Source organism: Gossypium arboreum, chromosome 11 (assembly GCF_025698485.1).
Source record: "Gossypium arboreum isolate Shixiya-1 chromosome 11, ASM2569848v2, whole genome shotgun sequence".
In the NCBI taxonomy this organism is placed as follows: domain Eukaryota; kingdom Viridiplantae; phylum Streptophyta; class Magnoliopsida; order Malvales; family Malvaceae; genus Gossypium; species Gossypium arboreum.
Window position 1 is genome coordinate 50,078,280 of NC_069080.1, and position 23,490 is coordinate 50,101,769.

The window sequence follows — 23,490 nt, forward strand, 5'->3', positions numbered from 1 at the left end:
CAAATACGGAGACAAAATCTTCAGCTCCAATTTATCTAGCTCTTCAATCATCACTTTTGGTTGTGTGTACTCTCGAGATAATAACTCTAATGATTCCAGTGGAACTTCCTAAGTGAATCCCTTCATTTTAGCTTCTAACAAAGCCAAACATTCCTCGTCTTCATCATCACTTGGCGAATTCGCTAGCAGAATACATTCTAACAGATCATCTATAGAATTGAGCTCCAACTCTGTAGAAGCCAGCGATTCAATCTTGGAAATAGCAGAACAGTCTTCAACTACATCTGGGGATTTAGCAGCATCAAAGTCATTAAAATTCACTTGTCATCAAAAATTTCTTTCAATTGAGTATCTCGTTGCTACTTCTGGAATCATTGAGGATATGGTAATGGTGGAATCTTAGCTTTAACCAGACAACTCTTCTGTGGAAATTTTCCCGCATTTGACAAGGGTGTTAGATAATTAGAACTAACTAATTTAGAGTTTACCTCATCAAGGATCACTGAATCTAACTTCTGTGATACAGGAGTTTCAACACTTCATTGAACTTCCTCTTTGTCTTGAGCTAGGACAGGCTCATCTTGAACCTCAACCACATTGGGCTCCAATGTCTTTCCACTTGGTAAAGAGACTGTTTTGCAATGTTCTTTGCCCAAAATTTTTTGATTTTTTGTGTCACTTGGCCAAATACCTTGGGGTTCATTTCGAATTTCATTGGTTAGCTGACCCATTTGATTCTTCAGATTTCTTAAAGTGGTATCATTCTTCGCTATGTATGCCATCAGCAGGTTCTCAAGATCACTTGAAGATTCAGTTGGTAGGGGTTGTTGCACTTGTTAAGAATATTCCGATGAGTAATTTGGTCAAAATGGCATAACAGAGTCTCTATGGTCTGTCCATTGATTACTCAATGTAGAAATTGGATGATTCTGCCATGAAGAGTTGTAAAAATTTGATTAGAGACCATTCCAATTCTGATTTCCCATGTAATAATTTGACTTTTGATTCGATGGGAAATTTTCAAAGAAATGGCCATCTCCACAGTATTCACGAGAAATATTCTCGAACTGGTTCAATTGCTGACTTGTCAAATTACCATTGAAACCACTAAGAGTTATGATCTTAAGCATAGAAGACATAGAGGATACCTGGGCTGCCAAAGAAGCAAGTATGCCTGCTTTATGTACTCTTGCTGCTCATCTTTCTGAGGCTGCTCGGTTGGTTGGCCACTGATAGTTATTGTTGGCAATTCTTTGAATAATCTCGTGAGCATCGTTATAAGACTTAGAAAGAAGGGCTCCATTTGCCGAAGCATCCACCTTTATTTTAGTATGAATATTGAAACCAATATAGAAAGTCTCCACTTGAACGCAGCAAGGAATGCCATGATGAGGGCACTTTTATAGTAACTCCTTGAATTGCTCCCATGCCCCATATAAAGATTCTTCATCAAGTTCCTGAAATAAAGTGATTTCGTTCTGGATCTTGGTGGTTAAAGATGGAGGGAAATATTTCATTAAGAAATGTTCAACCAACTCTTTCCATGTAGTTATGGAACCGGACGATAGGGAGTTCAGCCACACTCATATTGCATCTCTTAAGGAGTATGGAAATAATCTCATTCTCAAGGCGTCCATGAATAGCCGAAGATGAAGATGTGGATCTTTAGTAGGAATCCCATCAAATTGACCCATATTTTGCAACATTTGGAACATGATCGGCTTCAGCTGAAATTATTGTGCCTCGATTTTGGGTCTTCTAATACTCGGATTGAGCTCGTTGAATAGAGGTGTAACACCCCTAACTCGTGACCGTCGCCGGTGTCGGACACGAGGGGTTAACGGCCAAATCCTCTCAAGGTACCAACCAATTTGACATTTCCAGTCGGGCTGGAAAACTGCGTCACCATCGCCTTAAAAATCATATCTCAAGTTTCAAAACTCGGAAACTAGTTTCGTAAATTTTCCCTGAATTTAGACTCACATACCCATCCATGGATATATTTCTAGAATTTTTGGTCTGGCCAATTGGTACAGTTTATTAGTTAAAGTCACCCATGTTACAGGGATCGACTGCTCTGACCTTCGCGCGTTACAACTTGAATATCTCTCTGTACAGGGCTTTAATACTGGTGCCGTTTGTTTATAATGAAACTATACTCAAAATATAATCTGTACATATAAGGCATGACTCCTAATTATTTCTGGATAATTTATGGTAAATTTTCAAAGTCGCGACAGGGGACCCAGAAACCGTTCTGGCCCTGTCTCACGAGAACTTTAATATTTCTCAGTATACTGCTCATATGGTCGTTTCGTTTCATCCATATAAAAATAGATTCATCAAGGTTCAATTTCATAATTTACTCACTATTTAATTCTACTTCTACTATTTTTAGTGATTTTTCAATCTCATCTCACTGCTGCTGTCCGCAACAGTTACTGCAGTAGACTATGCCAATTTCATGAATCTTTCCTTGGCCTTAATCATCCATCATACATGACACAAATTATGGCCACCTTATCAAAATCAGAGTTTCTAAGACTCGTGGCTATAGGTTCTAGCATCCCACTCGACGACCCCATAGGCTATTTTCACATGGCTTAAAGTTTACAACCCACAATTCGACAAAATTTAATAGCCTATACATGCCAAATGTTCTTCAACAACGAAAACAATACCACAAGATTTCAGCGGTGTGATGACTTCAACGACGGTCCCGATCACGCAAACAATAAGAGTCCGAGAGACCTAAAATGGGTGACAAGAAAAACACCGAGTGAGTTTACAACTCAGTAAGTCATAAGCATTCATCAATCCACTGATAAAGTTACTACAACATGTACAACAAACGAGGCTAGGTACTCATCCATATCGAATCTATACCATAATACCTCGGACCTTTCGGTCCAATCTCGTACCAAGTCATACATCCACATTTCATATTCTACACAACAAGATAATCGAAGCATTTTTACACATTAACTCATTTTCCAGCACAACCATACAATTTCAATCATCACATAGATTTAAGGCTTACCAAATTCAATCCCCAAGCATGAGCGAATTCTCTATTCGTCATGAGCTCGAGGTACTTACCCGATCCGCTGTCCATACTCAATTCAATGGAGACACACCTCCATATATATAGCGTCACGCACACACAAGTGCTTACTACTCGATTTCGCACACTTAGTGCCACGCAAATTTAAGCCCGCACACATAGTGCCATACCCTTCGAGCTCGCACACCCAGTGCCGTATTTTTCCAGCATGCACACTTAGTGCCATATATTTCCAGCACGCACACTTAGTGCCATATATTTCCAGCACGCACACTTAGTGCCATATATTTCCATCACGCACACTTAGTGCCAATCTCGTCACCATACACACGTATTGCTCAAGACACATAGTGCCGAAAGCAAACTTTCTACACATTCCACTATTTCTTTTACATTCAACAATTATCCTCATTCCATACACATACAATTTCATTTATACATATATAGCATTCCATTAAACACAATTGCATAGATTTTCCAATCATTTAAGCAATATCAAACATATGTGCTTAATGACTTACCTTGTTTGGGGTAGAACGGTTCCAAATCGGCTACTCGTTTGCTTTCTCCTTTCCTTTGTCCAATCTAGTTCCCCTTTGCTCTTGAGCTAAATCAAACAATTTACCTCTCCATCAAACACAAACATACGGCATTCACATGCATTATTATGGTTATTGCCGAATACTTAACACAACTAAGCTGAAAATTTACTCAATCTCATCTTAATTTATTGCTACTTATTTATCAAAGTTTCCAATACAAGGTATTTAACACCTATGCCCATTTATACCCCATATGGCCGAATGCTTCATTCCTTACCCAATTAACCATCCAACAATTTTTTCAGCCTCATTACCACCCTTTTCATGTCTAATTGTTTAAATACTCTCAAGCTCATTCACAAGTACTATTATACTTCTCATTAAGAATTAATCATTTTGCAACATAAATTCTATAGCATGGCCGAATACTCATGCACACACACACATAACAACAAGAACTCAATGGCACAAAATTTCCTTTTGTTAAACATTCGAACTCACTCATCTCCATGCTTTCATCTCAACAACATTAAAACACTCACCAAGGAAGACAACATGCATGGCCGAATGTTCTAGTCACCTCAAAATCACAATTTCTAACATGGGTCACCTTATTTATGGCTTAGAAACCACATGGTTGCTCTCTTTTTCTCCCTTAGAATCGGCCAAGAAGAATCAAGAACAAGGACTTGTTTCTTTCACCCATTTCTAATTATTCCTTACATCATAAAGGCAACAACCATCTCCCTTAAACATCCTCCATGGCCGAACACTTGTATTACTACCACCTTCAAATTTTTTTTTGACATGAGCAAGTAAAGGACTTAGTAACTAGCTTCATACATGCAAAGATTTCAAAGACTAACATGGATTCCATACCTTAGTTCAAGCTCAAGTGACCGAATGCTAAGTCTTCGCTTTTCTTCTTGAAGGATCGGCTAAGCTAGGAGGAAGATGAACCAAACTTCTCTTTTTTTTTTCTTTGCTCAATACACGGCAATGGGGAGGGGGCAACCACACATACCCCTTTTTTTTTTCTTCCTACTAACACCAATATAATAACCATTCTAACATCATCCATTAGCAAGACATGTTGGGAACATGTTTCCCCTTGCCCATAATTTGTCATGGCCGGCCATCCACCTTAGGAAATGGGATAATTGACATGCAACTCCATTTATTTCACTTCATGCATTATTAGGCCACTTCAACATTTGCCTATCTCATTTCTAAGTTTTTCACACAAGTCCTTTCTAGTGAAATTCACCTTTATAACACTAAATCAATCATCATAAAATGTCATACATGAGCACACACATATTATAGGCATCAAAATAAATTTTAATTATTTTTATGCCTCGGTTTTGTGGTTCAAACCACATTCCGACTAGGGTCAATTTTGGGCTGTCACAACTCTCCCCACTTAAGAAATTTTCGTCCCGAAAATCTTACCGTAAATAGGTTTGGATATCCCTCTTTCATAGAGTTCTCGGTCTCCCAAGTAGCTTCTTCTATCCCGTGCTTGAGCCATAACACTTTCACTAGCGGAACTCGCTTGTTTCGCAACTCTTTCACTTCTCGTGATAGAATACGAATCGGTTCTTCCTCATAACTCATATTAGCTTGAATTTCAATTTCGATGGACTAATCACGTGCGATGGATCGGATCTATAGCGTCGAAGCATCGAAGCGTGAAAGACATCGTGAACCTTTTCGAGTTCGGGGCAAAATCAAACGATATGCCATTGGACCGACTCGCTTCGGATATCTCATATGGCCCAACGAACCTCGGGCTCAACTTGCCCTTACGGTAGAATCGAGTATCTTTTTCCAAGGCGATACCTTGAGAAACACTTTATCACCCACGATACTCGATATCCTTACGCTTCAGATCCGCTGCACGACTTCGACGATCGGAGGCTATCTTGAGACTTTCACGGATTACTTTCACTTTTGTTCAGCATCTCTAATCAAATCCACCCCAAAAATCTTGCTTTCACCAAGCTCAGTCCAAAACAATGGTGTACGGCATTTACGACCGTACAAAGCCTCGTAGGGTGCCATCTTAATACTTGATTGAAAGTTTGTTGTGTGCGAATTCAATCAACGGCAAATATCTTTCCCATGAACCACTAAACTCAAGGATGCAACATCTCAACATATCCTCCAGATTTGAATTATCCGATCGGATTGACCATCGGTTTGGGGATGAAAAAAGATGCTAAAATGCGACTTGGTACCCAAAGCCTCTTGCAACTTCTTCCAAAATCGCGAGGTAAATCTCGGATCTCTATCCGACACGATGGAAATAGGCACCCGTGTAGTCTCACAACTGAGAAACGTACAATTCGGCTAGTTTGTCCATTGAAAAATCCGTGACGTCGGGGACAAAGTGAGCCGACTTAGTCAATCTATCTACAACGACCCAAATCGCATCCTTCTTACTTGCGACAATGGCGGTCCGGATCGAAGTCCATTGTGACTCGATCCCATTTCCACTCGGGTATCATGATCGGTGAAGTAATCCCGATGGCACTTGATGTTCCGCTTTCACTTGTTGACATATTAAACATTTGAAACAAAATCGAGATGTCTCGTTTCATACCATGCCACCAAAACCGACGTTTCAAATCGTTGTACATCTTCGTACTCCGGGTGGATTGCCATTCGGCTACAATGGGCTTCATTTAGAATTATCGAAATAAGTTCAATTCTTTGGAACACAGACGACTTCGAACCTCAAACAATCATCATCATCAATTTGAAACTCGATTCCTTGTTCGAACACACTCACCCGTTTTGCAAGCAACTCCTCATCAACTTTTCGAGCTTCCCGAATTTAATAAGCCAACAATGGTTTGGCCTTTAATTCGACTACTAACACATTGTCGGGTAGGATAGACAAGTGTACATTCATCGTCAGAAGAAAAAGCAGTGATTTCGACTTAAGGCATCCGCAACCACATTAGCCTTTCCCGGTGATAATCAATGACGAGTTCATAATCTTTTAACAACTCGAGCCATCGTCTTTGTCGCAGATTTAAGTCTCTCGAGTCATCAAATATTTGAGACTTTTGTGATCCGAATACACATGGCACTTGTCACCAAATAAGTAATGTCGCCATATCTTTAAGGCGAATATGATGGCGACCAATTCGAGATCATGGGTTGGATAATTTTTCTCATGTGACTTTAATTGTCTCGACGATAGGCCACAACTCGACCTTCTTGCATCAATACGCAACCTAACCCAAGTAGGGAGGCATCACTATAGATGACAAACTCTTTGCCGATTCGGCTGTACTAGAAGCGGAGCTTTCGTCAAATGGGTTTTCAATTGGTGAAACTTTTCGACACTTTTCCGTCCATTCAAATTTGACATCTTTCGAAGCGGTTTTGTCATGGGTGTGGCTATCACCGAGAATCCTTTTACAAACCGTCGGTAGTAACTAGCAAGCCCCAAAAGCTCCTAACCGGTAACATTCCTTGGAGGTTTCCAATTGACTATGGCGAAATTTTGTTCGGGTCCACCACGACACCGATCACGGACACCACGTGCCCCAAAAAGCTAACCTCTTTCAACCAAAATTCACATTCTTGAACTTTGCGTATAATCGCTTATCTCGTAAGATTTGCAACACTAGCCTTAGGTGTTCAAGATGTTCGGTTTCATCTCTCGAATAGACCAAAATGTCATCGATAAATACAACTACGAACCGATCCAAGTAAGGCCTGAAAATTCTATTCATTAAATCCATAAACACCGTAGGGCATTAGTGAGCCCAAACGGCATCACCAAGAATTCGTAGTGACCGTACCTTGTTCTAAAAGCGGTTTTGGGTATGTCCGATTCTCGGACCCTCAACCGATAGTATCCCGACCTCAAATCTATCTTTGAAAACACCGAGGCTCCCTTTAATTGATCAAACAAATCGTCAATTCGTGGCAACGGATATTTATTCTTTATCGTCACTTTATTGAGTTGACGGTAGTCGATGCACAACCTCATGCTTCCGTCCTTTTCACAAACAATACTTGGTGCGCCCACGGAGAAAAACTCGGTCGGCGAAACCTCTATCCGTCAATTCTTGCAATTGAACCTTCAATTCCTTTAATTCCGTTAATGCCATACGACACGGAGCTATTGAGATCGGCGTAGTGCGGCACAACCGATGCGAATTCCACTTCTCGAACCGGTGGCAATCCCAGTAACTCCTCCGGAAAAACATCCGAATACTCACAAACCAACGATACCGATTCGAGTTTCTTTTCCGTCTCTTTACTTTCCAACACATACGCAAGGTATGTTTCACACCCCTTTTTCACATATCTCCGAGCGGTCATAGAAGATATTATCGCTGGCACTCCTTTTAAATCGATGAGACTCGACTCGGACTACCTCATTATTTGCACTCCTCAAATCAATGGTTTTTCTTTTGCGATCCACCTTGCATCATGTACTGGTCACCAATCCATACCAAGAATAACATCGAATTCATCAAATGGTAGAAGCATCGGATCGGTAGGAAAGCAGATTCTCGAATTATTAGGGGCATCTCTTGCACACTTTATCAACGAGTACGTATTGACCCAAAGGGTTTGACACTCGAATTACGAACTCGAGAGACTCAACGGTAGAGTCTTCTTGGATGCTAAAGTTTCACATACATATGAATGAGTAGAGCCGGGGTCAATCAATGCAATCACACTAGTATCAAAGAGAGTAAAAGTACCAGTGATAACGTCAGGGGAGGATGCCTCCTCTCGTGCGCGGATGGCATATGCTCTAGCAGGAGCTTGGGTCTCGGATCGAACATCCGTATCAGTGGCTCCCCTCTGATTACCACCCCTACCTCCTGAAACCCTCGGGGGTCTACCTCTAGCTGTCGCCCCACTAGATCTCGCACCTTGCATCTTATTCTTCTCATCTAGCTCCGTGCAATCCCTAATGAAGTGGTCCTTCGAACCACATCCGTAACAGGCCCGGTTAACAGACTTACCCCAACATTCACCTAGGTGTCGTCTTCCACATTGGGGACATTCAGGTCTCTCTTGACGATTATTGCCCACACTAGCTACCGATGTAGCTCGGGAGTCCGTCAATGGTCGGGCTCTAATGGAAATTCCTTGATGCCTCGACTTACTGGTGTCCTCCCTGAACCTCTTTACAGTCGAGAACGGAGCTTTACTCGTTGATCTTTTACGGTAATCTCTTGCTTCAAATTCAGCCTTCTTCTTCTCCTTCCCAAGTTCTTCCGCCTTGCAGGCTCGTTCGACTAGTGTCACGAACTCCTTTATCTCCAAAATTCCCACTAGTAACTTTAACTCTTCATTCAATCCTTCTTCAAATCTTTTGCACATAGCAACCTCATCAGCCACACACTCCCGAGCATACCGACTAAGTCTTACGAACTCATGTTCAGATTCGAGATCTGATCATCGGCCTTGCTTGAGTTCCGGAACTCCTTACGCTTCTGATCGATGAACCGTTGACTAATATATTTCTTCCGAAATTCCTTTTGAAAGAAATCCCAAGTAACTTGTTCCTTTGGGACTATGGAAATCAAGGTCCACCACCAATAGTAGGCTGAGTCTCTTAACAAGGATATAGCACACTTAAGACATTCATCGGTGTGCATGACAGTTCATCAAACACTCTAATGGTGTTATCAAGCGAACTTCGGCCCTTTCGGCATAAATCGGTAACTATGGCCTTAAACTCCTCAGCCCCACGCTTCCTAATCAAGTCCACGGTGGTTTACTCAGCCTCACAGGATCGATGGCGATGGCATTACGGGCTCTTGGGGTGGATTATTTAAATTCGGAATGGTTGGACAGCCGGATTGGTTCGGGCATATTGCGCGACCCACTCATTCATCATGGTGAAGAAGGCTTGTTTCGCCCCTTCATTTTGATTATTCGGATGACCGAGGCTCAACAGGCGGTGTCCCTTGCGCAAGAGCAGCCGCTACACTTTCAATGTCATCCGCCAAGGGTCTCTCTATCCCGGTTCCATCGCTAATCAAAACAAAAATTTCAACCGTCAAGTCATCACATTATTAAGCACTAACAATTTGGCATGTAAAGCTAGACTCACACGCTCTATGGTAGTCCTAGAACCGACTAAACCATAGCTCTGATACCAATAAAATTGTAACACCCCTAACTCATGACCGTCGCCGGTGTCGGACACGAGGGGTTAACGGCCAAATCCTCTCAAGGTACCAACCAATTTGACATTTCCAGTCGGGCTGGAAAACTGCGTCACCATCGCCTTAAAAATCATATCTCAAGTTTCAAAACTCGGAAACTAGTTTCGTAAATTTTCCCTGAATTTACACTCACATACCCATCCATGGATTTATTTCTAGAATTTTTGGTCGGGCCAATTGGTACAGTTTATTAGTTAAAGTCACCCATGTTACAGGGATCGACTGCTCTGACCTTTGTACGTTACAACTTGAATATCTCTCTGTACAGGGCTTTAATACTGGTACCGTTTCTTTCTAATGAAACTAGACTCAAAATGGAATCTGTACATATAAGGCATGACTCCTAATTCTTTCTGGATAATTTATGGTAAATTTTAAAAGTCGCGACAGGGGACCCAGAAACCGTTCTGGCCCTGTCTCACGAGAACTTTAATATTTCTCAGTATACTGCTCATATGGTCGTTTCGTTTCGTCCATATAAAAATAGATTCATCAAGGTTCAATTTCATAATTTACTCACTATTTAATTCTACTTCTACTATTTTTAGTGATTTTTCAATCTCATCTCACTGCTGCTGTCCGCAACAGTTACTGCAGTAGACTATGCCAATTTCATGAATCTTTCCTTGGCCTTAATCATCCATCATACATGACACAAATTATGGCCACCTTATCAAAATCAGAGTTTCTAAGACTCGTGGCTATAGGTTCTAGCATCCCACTCGACGACCCCATAGGCCATTTTCACATGGCTTAAAGTTTACAACCCACAATTCGACAAAATATAATAGCCTATACATGCCAAATGTTCTTCAACAACGAAAACAATACCACAAGATTTCAGCCGGTGTGATGACTTCAACGACGGTCCCGATCACGCAAACAATAAGAGTCCGAGAGACCTAAAATGGGTGACAAGAAAACACCGAGTGAGTTTACAACTCAGTAAGTCATAAGCATTCATCAATCCACCGATAAAGTTACTACAACATGTACAACAAACGAGGCTAGGTACTCATCCATATCGAATCTATACCATAATACCTCGGACCTTTCGGTCCAATCTCGCACCAAGTCATACATCCACATTTCATATTCTACACAACAAGATAATCAAGCATTTTTACACATTAACTCATTTTCCAGCACAACCATACAATTTCAATCATCACATAGATTTAAGGCTTACCAAATTCAATCCCCAAGCATGAACGAATTCTCTATTCGTCATGAGCTCGAGGTACTTACCCGATCCGCTGTCCATACTCAATTCAATGGAGACACACCTCCATATATATAGCGACGCACATACAGTGCTTACTACTCGATTTCGCACACTTAGTGCCACGCAAATTTAAGCCCGCACACATAGTGCCATACCCTTCGAGCTCGCACACCAAAGTCCGTATTTTTCCAGCATGCACACTTAGTGCCATATATTTCCAGCACGCACACTTAGTGCCATATATTTCCAGCACGCACACTTAGTGCCATATATTTCCATCACGCACACTTAGTGCCAATCTCGTCACCATACACACGTATTGCCCGCACACATAGTGCCGAAAGCAAACTTTCTACACATTCCACTATTTCTTTTACATTCAACAATTATCCTCATTCCATACACATACAATTTCATTTATACATATATAGCATTCCATTAAACACAATTGCATAGATTTTCCAATCATTTAAGCAATATCAAACATATGTGCTTAATGACTTACCTTGTTTGGGGTAGAACGGTTCCAAATCGGCTACTCGTTTGCTTTCTCCTTTCCTTTGTCCAATCTAGTTCCCCTTTGCTCTTGAGCTAAATCAAACAATTTACCTCTCCATCAAACACAAACATACGGCATTCACATGCATTATTATAGTTATTGCCGAATACTTAACACAACTAAGCTGAAAATTTACTCAATCTCATCTTAATTTATTGCTACTTATTTATCAAAGTTTCCAATACAAGGTATTTAACACCTATGCCCATTTATACCCCATATGGCGAATGCTTCATTCCTTACCCAATTAACCATCCAACAATTTTTTCAGCCTCATTACCACCCTTTTCATGTCTAATTGTTTAAATACTCTCAAGCTCATTCACAAGTACTATTATACTTCTCATTAAGAATTAATCATTTTGCAACATAAATTCTATAGCATGGCGAATACTCATGCACACACACACATAACAACAAGAACTCAATGGCACAAAATTTCCTTTTGTTAAACATTCGAACTCACTCATCTCCATGCTTTCATCACAACAACATTAAAACACTCACCAAGGAAGACAACATGCATGGCCGAATGTTCTAGTCACCTCAAAATCACAATTTCTAACATGGGTCACCTTATTTATGGCTTAGAAACCACATGGTTGCTCTCTTTTCTCCCTTAGAATCGGCCAAGAAGAATCAAGAACAAGGACTTGTTTCTTTCACCCATTTCTAATTATTCCTTACATCATAAAGGCAACAACCATCTCCTTAAACATCCTCCATGGCCGAACACTTGTATTACTACCACCTTCAAATTTTTTTTGACATGAGCAAGTAAAGGACTTAGTAACTAGCTTCATACATGCAAAGATTTCAAAGACTAACATGGATTCCATACCTTAGTTCAAGCTCAAGTGACCGAATGCTAAGTCTTCCCTTTTCTTCTTGAAGGATCGGCTAAGCTAGGAGGAAGATGAACCAAACTTCTCTTTTTTTTTTTCTTTGCTCAATACACGGCAATGGGGAGGGGGCAACCACACATACCCCTTTTTTTTTCTTCCTACTAACACCAATATAATAACCATTCTAACATCATCCATTAGCAAGACATGTTGGGAACATGTTTCCCCTTGCCCATAATTTGTCATGGTCGGCCATCCACCTTAGGAAATGGGATAATTGACATGCAACTCCATTTATTTCACTTCATGCATTATTAGGCCACTTCAACATTTGCCTATCTCATTTCTAAGTTTTCTCACACAAGTCCTTTCTAGTGAAATTCACCTTTATAACACTAAATCAATCATCATAAAATGTCATACATGAGCACACACATATTATAGGCATCAAAATAAATTTTTAATTATTTTTATGCCTCGGTTTTGTGGTTCCGAAACCACATTCCGACTAGGGTCAATTTTGGGCTGTCACAAGAGGAATGACATATTGTTGAATGGCACAGTTTCTATCATCGGCAACAATGATCGAATTGTGAGTATTATAAGCGAATGTTCCTCCTAGATTTTGGTTTGGAATTTCAAAATTCATATCTCTGGTCTTTCTTTGGTTCGCTTGTCTTCTCCTTTGTCAGAAAGTCCTTTTAATTTCATGGTTTACGGGGAGTAAGTCAATGATTTGATAAATACTCATAAACACCTGAAACAAACACACACAAAGAAAATGGAATTGAAATTTAATAGAAAAAAGAAGGCCAAAATGCAAAATTAACAATTTCACAAATAATGTCTTTTAAAAAAGTCCCCGGAAACAGCGCCAAAAACTTGGAATGACGGAAATGTGCAAGTGTACGCAATCGCAACAAGTAATAAAGTGACAAGTAAATGTCGAGTTATCGGACCCACAAGGACTGTGAAAAGAACTATTTATGAATATTATTTAAAACACTTTGGTAAAGAAAATATTTTGTTTGAAGAGGATGATTAAAAAAAATAAGATTTTAAACTAAATAAAAATAAAAGTTCTAATGCACAATTTCAAAATATGATTTAATCAAGATGACAAAATTGTGTTGGATTAATTACATTTCTTTAACTTAGAATTATTAAACTCATGTTTATGTTATTACGAATAAATTCACAGCAACTCGGTAATTTGCTAACTTATGAACATACTCACCTACACAAATTCGTTCATCTCTTAACATATCCCTATGTTAATTCAATCGATTAAACAAATTCTAATAAGGAAACATGTTAGTGTACATACATACTCATTAAATTGAACTAATCTCTTGCATATTCCTATGTCAATTCAAATGATTAATTAAATCTAATAAGCACATAGAAGACTATATGAGGTAACAAGGTATCCTTACCTTGAAACAGTTTAATCACAATAATCTTGCAAGTTATGCAAAGCAAATGTATCGCCGGATACAATGGTAATTTAACCTTTACCTACCTTAGAAGAATAAACATGCACTGATTAGGTATTGTGTCAATTAATTACAATTTCAATCTATTTAAATAATTAATTCATTAGTTCCCTCACAATTATAATGCAAGAATAACTTAGGCATGATTTTACTCAATCAAGAATTTTGCTGGGGCCTATAACAGCATAAACACAATTTTAATAATTTAAAAGGATGAAATGCAATCAACCTAACACGAATTAAATTCAAGCTAAGCTAATTAAATTAACCATTCCAGCAACATAAATATTCATAGATGTGTTCATCACAAAAACATCAAAATTTAAAGAGATAGGGAACAAGAATCAAATTCGGTGTTTTTCCGTGGCTTGACTAGGTTGCTCCGTTCTTCCTTCTTTGTTGTCCTTGCTAATCAAGGATGCTATGAACACTCAATTGCTTCTCCAAAATGGTTGAAGAAGATCCCTTTCTCAAGAGGAGAAATCGACAGAATAGCAAGGAACTTTGAATGGGAAAATGAGAGAAAGTAGAGAGAAGAGAGAAAAGATATGGATGAATGAGATGTGTTTCAAATGATCAGCTTAAGGGGGGTTTTATAACTCAATAGGGCTGCTAAAAATAGCTAAAATTAGCAGCCAAAGAGCCCTCCCTTGGCCGGCCGCACATGTGGCAAGTTTGATGATTTCAAACTTGCTAAATTAAGCTTGGGGCAAATCTAGAAAGCCACCATTTGTGGAGGGGTTTGAATGCTATTTGAACAAGTATTCAAGGGCCTCTTTGCAAGCTAAATAATCAGCCAATAATCTGATTTGGGTCAGCACATGGGGCGGTTTTGGGTTGCCCATTACTTAGTCGATTCGGTTCATTCAGTTTGGCTCAACTGGACCACTTTTCATAATTTATTAATAATAATTTTTTAACCCAAATTAAATTGGATATAAATTAAAATTAATTATATTATGAATTAATACACATAATTTTGGACAGTCTTAGGTTGAAAATTAATTGGCGTTGATACTTCAAATTGCTTCTCGGTTTTGTGCTTCTAGCAGTGTCTGCCAAGCCATTTTTCGCCCTTTGTGCAAATTTGTCGAAAATAACGAAAATTCATAAAAATTAATTATAAAATTAATTAAAATTCAACATTTTCATATTTTAAGTACACTTTAATTATTTTATAAAAATTAATTATCTTATGGCAGGAGTTTTATCGAAACTGCATGAATTTAAGTTAAAAAGGGCATGAAAATGTATGTAAATTGTTGTGTTTCCACACCTCTATTCTGTTATCCCACTGAAGCTGTCGATCGGTTAAAGTAGTATCTAGATTTCTTTGATGAGGAAGATTTACTCATCGATCTTTTCCTCGAATCTCTTGCCTCTGAATTAGCCTTTCTCTTTTCTTTATTGAGATCCTCGGCTTTACAAGCCCTTTCAACTAAAATGACAAATTCTTTGATTTCCAGAATCCTAACTAATAGCTTTATATCTTCGTTTAGTCCATCAATGAATAATTTACACATGATTTCTTCGGTAGAAACATATTCTGAGCATAGTTTCTCAATCGTACAAATTCCCTTTCGTACTTAGTCACAGTCATTCGACCCTGTTTCAATTCTAGAAACTCTTAATGTTTCCGATCGAGAAATCTTTGGATTATGTACTTCTTTCAGAATTCAGATTGAAAGAACTCCCAGGTAACCCATTCTTTAGGAACCACTGATGTCAACGCTTTCCACCAATGATATGTATTATATTTAAGCAAAGATACCACACATTTGATATATTCATCAGAAGTACAACATAATTCCTTGAATACTCTGATTGTGTTCTCGAGCCAGAACTCAGCTCTTTCTGCATCATCATCATCAACTGTAGCACGGAACTCTTCAGCCCCATGTTTCTGAATCTTATCAATAGGTGGCTTGTAACACCCCAAACCTGGCCCAGACATTATGATCAAATTCGGTGTGTCACATTGTAACGTTACTAGAAAAGTCATGTTTTATCTAAAGTCTTTCTTAGTGTTTAAAGAAAATCCTTGTTATAGATTAAAGTGAATGGAAGCTGTGCACCAGGTAGGATGCTAGAAAAGAAGAGGTGAGTCAATTAGACTGCTTAAGTACCCAGCTCTCCACGGATCCAATCCTAGACATGCACACAACCATTGCCACACTTTAACTGAGTGATTGTTTAGGGAAAACCAATTCGTTTAAAACCATTTGAAAAGGTTATTAATTTTGAAAATGTGTTCGTTGTGAAAGCTTTGCTTTGTTAACGCGATATTTTGAAATCAAGTAACCTTTTTAAAATGCGCCCTAGAGCTATTCAATTTCAAACAATTAAAAAAATATCATATCTAAGCTAACAAAACATACTAAAAACAATTAAAAAAGTAATTAAAGCGGCCTTGTTACAACTTAAAAACCCAAAACAATTAAAATAAGTAACTGCTGATCAAAACACATGAAGAAAAATGAATTTGCAGCATGTGGCCACTCCGAATCCCTCACGTCTCCAAGTCCACTAGGGTTGGGGATTTCCTGCACGGATGAAATTAAGGGGTGAGTTTGGAAAACTCAGTGTGTAAAATAACCAAACCATATTAAAAATCAGATCAAACCGCAGAAACAGATTAAGTTGGGCCATAGCCCTATACAGAATTTAGAATGAAGCCCATAGACCCATAACAGATACAGAACAGATATATCATGTATGTAGAAAACCCAACCCATATCCATCCGTATACTCCCCTGTACCAACCTTACACCATGTGGGGAGACAACTCGACCCACCCATCCGCTACACGCCACAGAATTTGCGGCATGGCTGCCAGAACAGATATTGTGACAGAGTCACCAGATATAGATATTTGTTGCAGAGCTACCAGAACAGATATTTGTGGCGTAGCCACCAGAAACAGATATTTGTGGCATAGCCACTAGAACGCTTCCTCCATCAATATAACCCATATCCCATGCAACAGATATACATGTCATGGCATACAACATACAGAATCAGAATATCTTGCATTTCAGTCAAAATTAACCCTAGGGGTATAATGGTCACTTTGCACCTAGGGGTATAATGGTAATTTTATACTTACGGGTATTTTAGTAGATTTACTATTTTAAGGTTTTCATGCATGTTACAACCATTAACGTATTAACAGAAACACTTACCGAGCATTTTTACCGAATTGGGCATGTTGGCCCATTAACCCGATTTTGGCCCATTAAACCCAAATATAGCGAAGTGCATGAAATTGTGCACTCTACAATCTTACCGCTTGAGATTACCAAGATTAACGAACAACTATCCCACGAGCGCTCGCACGTTCATAAGTCCACAAAATACCTTTGTCGATCTAGTCTATAAGTGGGAGTCGTTTACATACCTATTTTACGACGAAACGCTGACGAGTTCCACACACGAGTTGCCTACAATCAGTTACAAACACGTTAAACTATGAATCCATAAAAACTTATATACAAATCCCCTTACCAATAATCAGCCATTAACACCTTAGGCACTAAAGTTCTTACCTTTTCTTGGAATATGGACTAGATCTAAATCTAGTCGTTCCAATTATACAAGCCCTCGATCAGTAGCCTTTAATCCACACTAGAGCAAAACAAATCAAATAACACCACTAAACCATTTTAGTTTAGTTGACAGGCACCCTTTGCATATAGGGGTTTTTGACTTTTCTTTAAATCACCAAATAATGGATAGAGAAGGGATTCCGAGCACTTACCAAAGATTTACTTGCCAAAAACGCTCCCAAGTACCTTTTTATTCTCGATTTGTTGTAGATCTAACCTAAAATACGAATAGAGAATAGATCTAGGTGATTCGGCTTTTGAAGAAACGAGATGGAGAATAGAAGTTTGTGAAGTAGAGGGGAGATGTCGGCAGAAGGATAAGAGAGTTGTGAGGTTCGGCTTTTTTTGGCACGGAGAAAAGTATCTATATTCGGCAATAATGAGAAGAGAATTAAAGAGAAAGGACTTATAAGTAGGAGTAGAAGATTAAGCTTGGTGAAAAAAAGATGAACAAAAAGAATGAAGGTCGATCTCAAAAATAATAATAGATGTGAATGGCCCGAACCTAAATCGACTAACATTTAAAAATACCCAAAACTAAACAAAGAAGAAAAACAACCCATACAAGCCAAAATTTTAAGAGGTTTTTCGGCATTTAATTGCCTATAGCCAAATTGGTACTACCATGAGTCCTATTTCGGCATAAAATCCTTTCCAAGTTCAAATTTCCATGTTTTTCTCTTTAATTTTAGACACCACCTAATTTGAATTCCATCCAAATCCTTCCTACCGATTAGTAGCCACCACTTTCCCACCGCTTGGCCGACTCAATTTGCTGCTTGGAACTTTCGGTCCAATTGAATTACTCCCCCCATGCATGCAACAAAAAGGTAGCCCATTATGCGTACAATAGCTTGAAGCCAAGACTTCTAGGCACCCATATACGCTGCTTGCCACTGCCCTGAAGCTCCTCTCGTGACATAATCTTCTCACAATTAATTTTCAAGCTTAACTACTGCAGTCACGGCTACTTAAAAAAAATAAATCAAAATTTTGCCTTCCCCTAGGATCGAACCAACATCCTCTCGGCATGCCTAGCACGCTGCTGCCACTGCGCCATAGGGGCTCTTTGTGTCAAACTTCATTCCCAACTTGTTTTAAAGCCTATTTTAGTGCAACCCGTTTACTAAAAAAATAAATGTCTCGTGTGTCCTGTGCCTCGAACTGGGGTCCCCTTCAGCCTTCTAACATCCCTTGCCACTGGGCTGAGTTCCTTATTGTGACATGAGTTAGCCCCAACAACTCTTAAGGCCTGCCTGCGGCAGCCCTTGACTTAAAAACATGTTTACGCACGCTAGGAATCGAACCCTAGCCTTCCTTCCTACTGCCCAGCGTGCCTAACAACTGGGCCAGGCGTTCCTTTATGCCTAGCTTCTGCCCAACTTATTTTTAAGGCCTTATGCCCAGATTTCCTTAAGAGGTAAAATTTAAGAATGTTGTTAAAGCTATGAGCCGAGCCCCGGACTTTTTCCCACACCATAAACCCTTTGTAATTTAATTAATTACTAACTAAACATACTAAATAATAATAATAATAATTAAATCATCCCATTTATTCGGGCAGTTTTCTACCTGAACTCGGACTCCAAACCCAATATTTCTAGGCCCAATTTTTAGGGCGTTACATGGCTTACTTAATCGAATAGTATCTATCACTTGTGGCACAACTGGGACTTGTTGAGGAACAGGTGGGGGTAAAGGTTGTTGAGTAGCCAGATTCATTCGAACGAACTCCGTGAACCTCTCACTCATCAGTTGGAAAAAAGGCTTGCTTAGCCTCTCCCCCTTGGCTACTAGAAATAGGCCTAGAATCAGATGGTGCTGCTCCTTGAGCAAGAGTGGGCGCAGTACTTTCCACATCATCAACTATGGCTCGATCAGGAACCATTTACTATACGAAAAATACATTTTAACTGTTAGGAATCATCACACTATTGCAATTTATATATATGGCATGTATAGCTAGACTCTCACTCGCTACGTTAGTCCTAGAATCGACTAAACTGTAGCTTTGATACCAATAAAATGTAACACCCCTAACCTGTATCTATTGCCGAAATAGGGTTTCTAGGCATTATCGATCAATCTCAACATAAATCATACATTTGTGTAATTATAATAAAAATCCCTTCATGTCAATCACTTTGTCCCTTATAAGGTCTTACGAAACCTTAAAACATACTTAGAAGTGGTTCAGGACTAAGCCGTAAATATTTTCAAACTTTGGGAAACTTAAAAAATTTTCTTTGATTTTAGGGTCACACGCCCGTGTCACAAGCTGTGGAAAAATTAGGAAGGTTACTGAATTGGGTCACACAGCCAGCCACACACCCATGTGCCAGTCTGTGTACCATACACGGTCAATAGACACGCCCGTGTGTCTAGGCCGTATCAAAACTATAGGGTATACTGCCTTAATTCAAAAGGGTACCCCTGGGGACACACAGCCGTGTTACATAGCAACCAATTTGGAACCATTTCTATACACTTATAAGCAACCCAAAACATACCAATTCACACACATATCATACCATCTATCATCAACCATTTTAACTACTCAATTCCACATTCAAAACATACCAAATCATTATTCCAAGATCTTCACAACTTGCATAAGTTCCATATACATTAATTCATCATTTTATTATCAATTTCATATAAAAAACACATCTTTAAACTATATCAACAACTAAGGCCAACATACACAAAACAAGCCAATATATATATAAGGCATTAAGCACTACACTTAGGCCAACTTAAATGACCAAATACATACCAGCCAAAAGTAAGCCAAATCTCATGGCTTAAATCATAATTCAAAACATATCATCAACTCACTAGCCTATACATACCATATACCATATATACAAAGCTTCAAAAGTACCAACGAGTTGATCGATAGTGTGATGACATTCCCGAGGATCCTCGAGTTCGAGTTAGCTTTGAAACTCTATAAACAAAGACAAATAACACACACAGTATGCTTCATAGCTTAGTAAGTTTGTACCAAATGTATATACTCAACAGTTCATATTATACAAATCATCAATTATTAAACACTTAGTAAGCCTCATATCATCATTCGATTCTAATCCATGACCATTTATCATATATATATATATATATATATATATATATATATATACAAATCCATCAAGCTTCATACACATAGTATCAACTACCACATAGGTATCGTACGTACCTATACTTTCCCGTATTTATTTATTTCAATCTCACCTTTTTGTTCAATGCATTAAATCGTTTGAAAATATTTCAATACTCTAAGAACTTGCACACTTAGTGAATAAATGATTAGCCGAAGCTATAACGATATCACACACTTAGTGCTATCACATTAAACCAAAGCTATCTTGGTATCGCACACTTAGTGCCATATATAGCCGAAGCTATTCCAATTCGCACACTTAGTGCTCTATATAGTCGAAGCTATCTCGAAACGCACACTAAGTGCCAAATATAGTCGATTTGTAGTTGTACGTAATCCTAGTCACATTTATACAGTTTATGTTATATTAAAGCATTAAAAACATAATTGTAACAATGTTTATCACATACGAACTTACCTCGGACGTAAAAACGACGTAACTAGTCAATTAGTCAAGTACTTTGTTCCTGCCTTGATCTAAGTCCAGGTTCCTCTTTTCTTGATTTATATTATAACAAATTCAACTCATTTAATCACATAATCTTTCAATTTAGTCCACAACACACATTTGGGCATTTTTTCACTTTATCCCTTAAAGTTCCACATTTATTCAATTTAGTCCCTATTTACAAAATCACAAATTACACAATTTCTTTCTAATTTCATGCTAGCTGAATTTTCATAGTGTACATATTAACCCATATTTATCATTTATTCACATATTTAATCCCACATTTTTACATTTTTACAAATTAACCCCTTTTAAGCAATTTCACTAAAAATCACTTTACAAAACATAATAATCTATCAACAAATACTCATTTTCCATCATAAAACATTCAAGAAATCAAGCATTCATCAATGGCAACTTTCAAAATCATCAATAGTTTCAAAAATTGAAGCATGGGCTAGCTAGAACACAAAGCAACGATCTCAAAAACTTAAAAATCATAAAAAACCGAGCTAAAATGGACTTACATGCTTGAACAACAATGGTCAAACATTCAAATCTTCCAAAACCCTTATTTTCTTTCTTACAATCAGCTAGGGAGGAAGATGATAGCATGAAATGGCTTTGTTTTATTTTAATTAAACTTAAATCACAAATTACTTATTTAACCTTTGTTTATAAACATTTAAAACATCAAATACATGCCCATTTATGTCCATTCCCAGTATCAATTGTCTACTTACAACATAAGAACCTCCCATTTAACAAGCCATGAAAAATAAACACCTTTAACATATAGAATGCAACTTTTGCATTTTACGCGATTAAGTCTTTTTTCTCAAATTGGGCTATTAAACGATAAAATTAGTTCACAAAATTTTCACACATATAAATTCACATGCTATAAACACCAAAAATAATATTAAAATAATTTTTTAACCTTGGATTTGTGGTCCCGAAACCACTGTTCTGATTTACCTAAAATTGGGCTATTACATTCCCACTCCTAGTATTTCTCGATGGCCTTCTTTTAGTGGCAGTGTTACTTGGCCTTGCATTTTGAAAATTATCTTTCTCAGCCATTTCAGGACAATCTCGAATGAAGTGGTCTGGGGAGCCACATTAAAAGCAAGCCCGGTTATTCATCCTACATTCACCTGGGTGTCGTCTACCACAATGTTGACATTCAGGTCTATTGGACCTAGCATTGCCAATGATCACTATCGATGTAGTTTGGGCCTTAGAACCCGAATACTGGTCCCCACGATCTCTGTTGGGATACCCATCTAAAGCATTAGAATGAGTATACAAATCTCTGGACTTCTTTGACGAAGATTGAAATGACTTATTCATCGTTCTTTTTCTTGACTCTCTAGCCTCAAACATAGCTTTTCTCTTTTCTTTGCTCAACTCTTCTGCTTTGCAAGCTCGGCCAACTAGCATGAAAAATTCTTTCAACTCTAAAATCCCAACTAACAGTCTAATATCCTCATTCAACCCATCTTCGAATCTCTTGCACATGATAGCCTCGGTAGAAACAAATTCCCGAGCATACTTACTAAGCCTAACAAACTCTCGCTCATATTCAGTCACAGACATACGACCCTGTTTCAGCTCTAAAAACTCTTTGTGTTTCTAATCAATAAATTGCTGACTGATATATTTCTTTCTAAACTCGTCTTGAAAGAATTCCCATGTAACTCTTTCCCTCAGTACCACGGATATAAGAGTATTCCACCACTGATATGCTGTGTGTCTCAAAAGCGATATAGCACATTTCAAGCACTCATTTAGTGTGCACGAAAGCTCATCAAATACCCTAATAATGTTCTCAAGCCAAAACTCTACTCTTTCGAGATCATCATCAATATTAGCTCTAAATTCTTCGGCTTCTTGCTTTCGAATCTTATCAATTGGAGGCTTGTTTAGTGTTACCAATTCCACACCTTAAGGAGTTACGGGAAATGATTGGGGGTTAGGTGGGGGTGGAGGATGTTGGGTAGCTGGATTTGTTTGAACAAACTCAACAAACCACCTATTCATCCTTTGGAAGAAGGTTCTTTGACCTCTTCTCCCTGACTAACCGTTACTGGTCTACTTTCAGATGGCGTTGTCCCTTCGGCAGGAGCCATCGCACTACTTCCAACATTATCAGCTACCTCTCAGTTAGGATCCATTTACTAGAGGAAAACACAATTTAAATTGTCAGGAGTCGTCACACAATCACAAATTAAATATGGCATGTATAGCTAGACTCTCACACACTCTACGTTAGTTCAAGAATTGACTAAACCATAGCTCTACTACCACTAAATGCAACAGCCC

The 23,490-nt window shown here is 38.6% G+C and overlaps 1 non-coding gene across 1 annotated transcript; it reads left to right on the forward strand.

The window, feature by feature from the left end:
• Positions 1-1,380: 1,380 nt before the first annotated feature.
• Positions 1,381-1,487, forward strand: LOC128284619 (small nucleolar RNA R71). Its single transcript, XR_008275043.1, has one exon. It is a non-coding gene; the product is annotated as a small nucleolar RNA R71 (small nucleolar RNA).
• Positions 1,488-23,490: the final 22,003 nt, after the last annotated feature.